This window comes from Carettochelys insculpta, chromosome 1 (assembly GCF_033958435.1).
Source record: "Carettochelys insculpta isolate YL-2023 chromosome 1, ASM3395843v1, whole genome shotgun sequence".
NCBI lineage: Eukaryota > Metazoa > Chordata > Testudines > Carettochelyidae > Carettochelys > Carettochelys insculpta.
The window spans coordinates 67,121,298-67,127,400 of record NC_134137.1 but is presented as its reverse complement, the minus strand read 5'-3'; positions in this window follow the sequence as shown (position 1 = coordinate 67,127,400).

The following is a 6,103-nucleotide window of genomic DNA, read 5'->3' as shown; positions in this document are numbered from 1 at the left end:
CTACTTAAAAATTGAAAACAATCTGGATTTATCTGACATTACAAAAAAGGAGAATTTCCAGGATTTAAAATGGATGAATTGGTATGATTAATTGGTGAAATGAGTAAAATGATTTGTAATTATTTAATAATTAAAGAGCTCTCATGAATATTTTTGAAACCCCTGTGGAAAAGCCCAATAGTATGCTGATTTCATCAAGCCATTCAGATCAAATCAGAACATATTTTATAGCACCCTTTTTACAGTGTTTTGAATGCAGTCTACAAGAGAGTCACTTTTTGATTTCTAGTACTGCGCTAGTACGCTTCTATCTGCAGCGCAGGTGTGAATATTCTGGGTGTCTTAAACTGACCCCTTGATTTTTACCGTATGAAAGAGTCATAGATTGACTGTAGTTGAACAACGTTCTGAGTGCAGCAAAAGTGGTTAGATTTCAACATCAGCATAGACTTCCTTTTCCAGTGGGGTCAAATTTGGGTTTGCAGTTGAATGATAATTTCTTGTTGCAGTCAGAACCCTCCCACTTATGCTGGACCAAAAACAAAGACAAAAAAAAAGATTAAAAGGAAAAGTAACAGAATAATTTAAAAATGAGTATCAGAGGGGTAGCCGATTTAGTCTGTACCTTCAAAAACAATGAGAAGTCTTGTGGCACCTTATAGACTAACAGATATTTTGGAGCATAAGCTTTCATGGGCAAAGACCCTCTTTGTCAGATGCGTCTCACAAAGCAGGTCTTTGCCCATGAAAACTTATGCTCCAAAATATCTGTTAGTCTATAAGGTGTCACAGGACTTCTTGTTTTTATAAATGAGTGTTATCACTCCTGATGGGCACTCTTTCAGGCTCAGAGCCTAGAAAACTAACTCTCCTCTAATTTGTGTTTACAAAATATATAAATTGCACGAACCAAAAGGTGATATTTCTCCAATGAATCCAGAAAATATTGGTCCTACTCAAGGGGTAGTTGAGGTCCATTGATAAGGAAAAGAAAACCGTATGGTTATACAAATATGGAGATTACATTTCTGTTTCACCCTGGGAGAAAATGATTCATAGACCATGTTGAAGTTATAGCAGTGGAACACATTTTTTCAAATTTGATTTTTGACCCCCTTCCTCTCCCCAGAAATCTTCAGAACCTCATGCTTCCTGCACCAACACACACAAAATCCAGCCAAGTCCAGCACACACCAGCAGGATGGCCTGGGTTCAGTCCTTGCTGGGTAAACTGTCTTGTGGATTATGGGTTTTAGGTTTAATTTCAGCCTGGCAGAATGTCATCTCTGCTCCTGTGAATATATCATTCTGATTTTTAATGAATTCACTTGGACTGTTTTCCCAGCAATATTCTAGCCAATGAACACTGCTGGGAGCTTTTGCTGATGCAGTGAATTTACAACTAGCATTGCAAAATAGTCAAAGAAAGAGAACCGTTATCATTACTCGGGGAACTAGAAACTTGATTCTGTGAGTTATACGCGTGCAATCAAGAACCAGAAATGTACCATGTGTTCTCAATCACCATTCCAAACATCTCAAAAATCAAATACCAAATACCTGCAATGAACTCTTCAGGACTGAACTATGCACTGATTCTGTTTAACAAATAGATTAAGGAAAATTACAGTCTGTATGAGGACAATTCAGGAAGGGACGAAGAGGTTAAATTAATTTACTCTGTTATTCAAAATGAATTATGCATACAGCTTTATAGGCTAATAACTTTGCTATAGGCAATAAGGGCATGCACAGATTTCTGTTGAAGACTAGTCCCCCACTCATTCTCAATCCCAGCAGAATATTAGAATACCTGAGCTCTCTGCAGTTTTTATTAAACTTCCGTCTTACTTTTCTGCAAAGTGTTTCTCTGAAATAGACCAATGGATCACTGTAAAATTTCCTCCAGAGACCTCTGAGTTTCATTCTCAATGCCATTGTCAGAGTACTTAACTGTATCTTCAACATACGAATCTGTCTGACCCTAAATTTTGGAAGTAGACAGGGATTGATTGTCCATATAACAGAGGGGACAAAAGACATCTTTACGTCATACTTGATCTCCATAGATGGTAGATGTTTCCATCATGAACATGACTCATGACTAGGTATTTATGACATTATGTTGTGTGAAAGGGTTAGAAGCATCTCAGTGACTTGGGAGCCCACATGCCATTTTCAATGGAAATTTAGGACCAGGTTTTTAAAGGTATTTAGGCACCTACCAATGCAAAAGATACTAGTTGGAATTTTCAAAAGAACTTAAGCCAGTTGTGTGCTTAGCTCCCATGGAAGATGTTACCCCAATGCTTATGCAGACTAAACACCAGTCTTTGTAGACTTGCGGCCACACTTCTACTCCTGTGTCCAATGAAGTTTTGAGTGTCTTCAGGGACAGAGTTTGCTCCTTTTCCTTTTGGGATGCTAATAGACACCAGTGTCAGAAATTTTGTCCTGTCATTCAGCCTAAATATTTTCCTCCCTAATTCTCTCCTATTCTTCCTAGTTATAGCCCTCCATTCTAAATAAGACTCCATCAGTGGTATTCACACACTTCAGATACATAAAGAAAAGTATCTCCTCTTCTTGCCTTCCCCCCAATGTATTTAGACAAACTACATTTTTAGTTCTCTTAATCTTGCTTTGTAAGTTGGTACCTCCAGTTCCAAGAGGGTAGGTGGGAGTGAATCATTCAGCCATAATAGCACCTTTCAGAAGCAGCTCACTGAGACTTTGCTGTGCAGCACCAGGGCCAACAGCCACTATGGTGGGCCCCAGGGCAAGGTGTGGAGGGGCTGGCTTCATGCCCCAGAAGGGGTGGGGACAAGACCAGAAGGGGAGGGGCCTAGGGCACTCAGCCCTTAGTGCCGCTCAGCTCCTGGTTCTGGGCTCCCCTTTCCAGTGAGAGCCTCATGAGCGATGCAGCAGCATGGCCGTGGCGTTTCAAAGGGGCCCAGCACAGCTACCCTCTTTGCCTCCTCCCCACCCGGTTGGCAGGTGTGCTGTGCAGATGCTGTTGGAGATGCCTAGATGACACTTTTATATTCTAGTTTCAGTGAGAGGAACTAATGAAGGGCAGAAGAGGAAGAAAATAGGTGCAGTGGTAAAATAATAACGGCAGGAGAGTGGTAAAATGGAGTAAGAGGATACTAAAGAAAGGGGACCAACCCAGGGAAAGAAACACTATCAGCATGACAAAGGAGGACTCCTCTATGGATACTAGTTAACATTAATGAGTATCACTTGGCTAATTCTGACCCACAGCAGGCCAAACGCAACTCTAGTGAGGCGTGGTGTGGCTAGATGCTGATCTTCATTAGACTGGGACAAGTATCAGAGTCATTCCATTAATCCATTGGGGTTACTATGGATTTGCACAAGTGTGGTTGGGATTAGAATCGGATCCCATGTCTTCAGTCCTCCCTCGCCCCAGTGATACACAGAAAAAGTAAGAAATGTGTGAAGAGGAGGATGATACATGCATAAGGAAGACAACAGCAGGCATGTGTATATATTTGTTAAGTGCATATGCATAGATAGAAAGAAAATATAATAAAAAGACTGAGAGACAGAGGGACATGCAGAAAGAGGCATAGTAAACCAAGAGATTAGTAAATATTATATTGCAGATGCTCTTTTTTTCCCCTTCTTTGTTTTCACTGGGGTGTAAGATAGAAACTGTATCCTTGAGATATTTATTAGGGCAGCTTTGGCATGGATAGCTGCTCCCTTTGGCAAATGAAGCTAGCTCCAACAGTTATCATGAAATCTTTTTCAAATCTTTCTCTCTTTTCCTGAAACAAAGATGGATGAGGACCAATTCTGACAACAATATTATTTTAAGTCCCCTCGGCTTGTTTAGCAAAGCCTTTCAGAAATACACCTGAATCTGAAGAGTCCACTGAGAAATGAGATAAAAACAGATAAACTCCCTTCAAAAGCTGGGGTAAAGTAGGAAGGATGGCCCTAATAAAAATGGGCTACGGTTCTGGTCCCAAACACAACAGTTACATGTAATATGTGGGCCCATCATTGTGGAATACTGTAATATCATTGTCCAAGGGAGGATGCAGTAAGGGAGCATAGAGAGAGAGGTGTCTGTGTGTTTTGCAGGACAGGAGCCTAGAACGGAGGAAACGTGGAAACTTTATTTTTTATGCCATCAGCTGAAGACATTCGCCTCAGGACAGGGCTTGGCTCTATTGATGAAGCAGTGGTACAGGTCAGAGATGAGAACCCTTTCAAGCTCCATTAATGTACAGGCATCTCCTCATGCTGCACTCTGTACTTAAACCTTGTTTTAACACTCTCATGTGCAGTAAATACTTCCAGCATCCATGAATTACTCTGAATCACACCATGCGATTGAAGCGTCTGAGTTCATGAATTTCTTTAAACCCCAAATATTTATGAAAGGGGTTGAAATGTACTCCTCTACCCCTCTCTTTGTACAAATATAGACTCATGGTCACTAAGTCAAGGGAAAATTATTCCCTAAAGCCATGGTGTCTAATACGTTCGCCACTTGCCACGTGTGGCAAACGGGACACCACAGTGTGGCAATTTCAGGCCTGGGGGCCCTCCTAGAGCCACGTGCAGGGAGTGCCATCTGTCTGCTCCATGCACACACCCCAGACAAGTGCATAGCAGCAGCCTCAGTGGCGACAGGTCTAGCCTCTCCGGACACTCCAGCAGGCCCCAGCAGCTCTGGCTCTGGCAACCCTGGTGGCCCCCCGAGTAGCTCCAGCTGCTCTAGAGGGCATCAGTGGCTCCAGCCCCAGTCTCGGTGGCCCCAGAAGCTCTGATTCTAGTGGTTCCCAGTGGCTCTGGCCTCTCTGGTGTCCTTAAGGACCCCCAGCAGCTCTGACCGCTATGGCAGTCCGGGCAGGCTCCGGTGGGCCCCAGTGACTCTGACAGGCCCCAGCTGCCCTGGTGGGCCCCAGCAACCCTGGCAGGCCCTAGCAGTGGCCCCAGTGGCTGTGTCTACACTTGCGTTCCTCTTTCGAAAGAGGCATGCAAATGAGAGAAATCAGAAATGCAAATGAGGTGCATATTTGCATATCTGATATCTCATTTGCATATTCTTCTTTTGAAAGGAGAAAAGCAGCGTAGATGTGGCTCTTTCAAAAGTAAGCCTATCTTCAAAAGAACCGTCTTCCCTTTTTTATGGGAATAAGGGTTCTTTTGAAGATGGGGTTTACTTTCGAAAGAGCCACATCTATGCTCCTTTTCTTCTTTTGAAAGAAGAATATGCAAATGAGGTGTCAGATATGCAAATATGTGCCTTATTTACATTTTCGATTTCCCTAATTTGCATGCCTCTTTCGAAAGAGGAATGCAAGGGTAGCCGGAGCCCCAGTGACGTGGGTGCTCCCAGAACAGCTAAATGAAGTGTTTGCTTAGTCATTCCTTTGGGATTATAAAAACACTTGTGTGCAAAGAGCTAGGGAGAATGGCTTCATTATGAAGACCAGCCCTTCCAGCAGCACAACACCATGCAGGCATACTGGGTAATGGTACATACCCATAGTATGAGAAACAAAGACAGACCACTCTATAGAGGCAGAGGTAACAGAGAATAGACCTAGGAGAAACATACAAAAGTTTTCCATTAATATTCTTTCAGACTGATCAAAAAATGTGCTTTTACTGAGGTAGCAGGAGAGACTTTCAAATGCATCTAAGTAAGGGAGAATCACAGGTCCTATTTACTCTCGATGGTAGCCTGGGAGAACTGGAATGGTCAGACCCATCACTGCACAGCAAGGATGTGGGTCATTGTAAAGAATCTGCAGGTTGCTGGTTGGAGGTTGGTTGAGGCATCTAGCCAAATTCCCAGAGCTCTTTGTAACTCTTTCCCTCTCCCTCTCTCTGTTGCTAGGATATTAGTCAACAGAATGAAAGTGACAGTTCCTGGAGAGAAACTGAATTTTATATTAACAGTGTGCTCTGTGGAAAAGCAAGGCTGTATTTCCAGGGGTGAGTCAGAGCTGAATAGAATTTGCTTTATATGTAAGTCCGTTCATATTCTGGGTAATTCAGTGCATAGCATTGTAAACTAAATGCTCACAACTCACTAATGGTGTGGACAAATGCAGCAGGC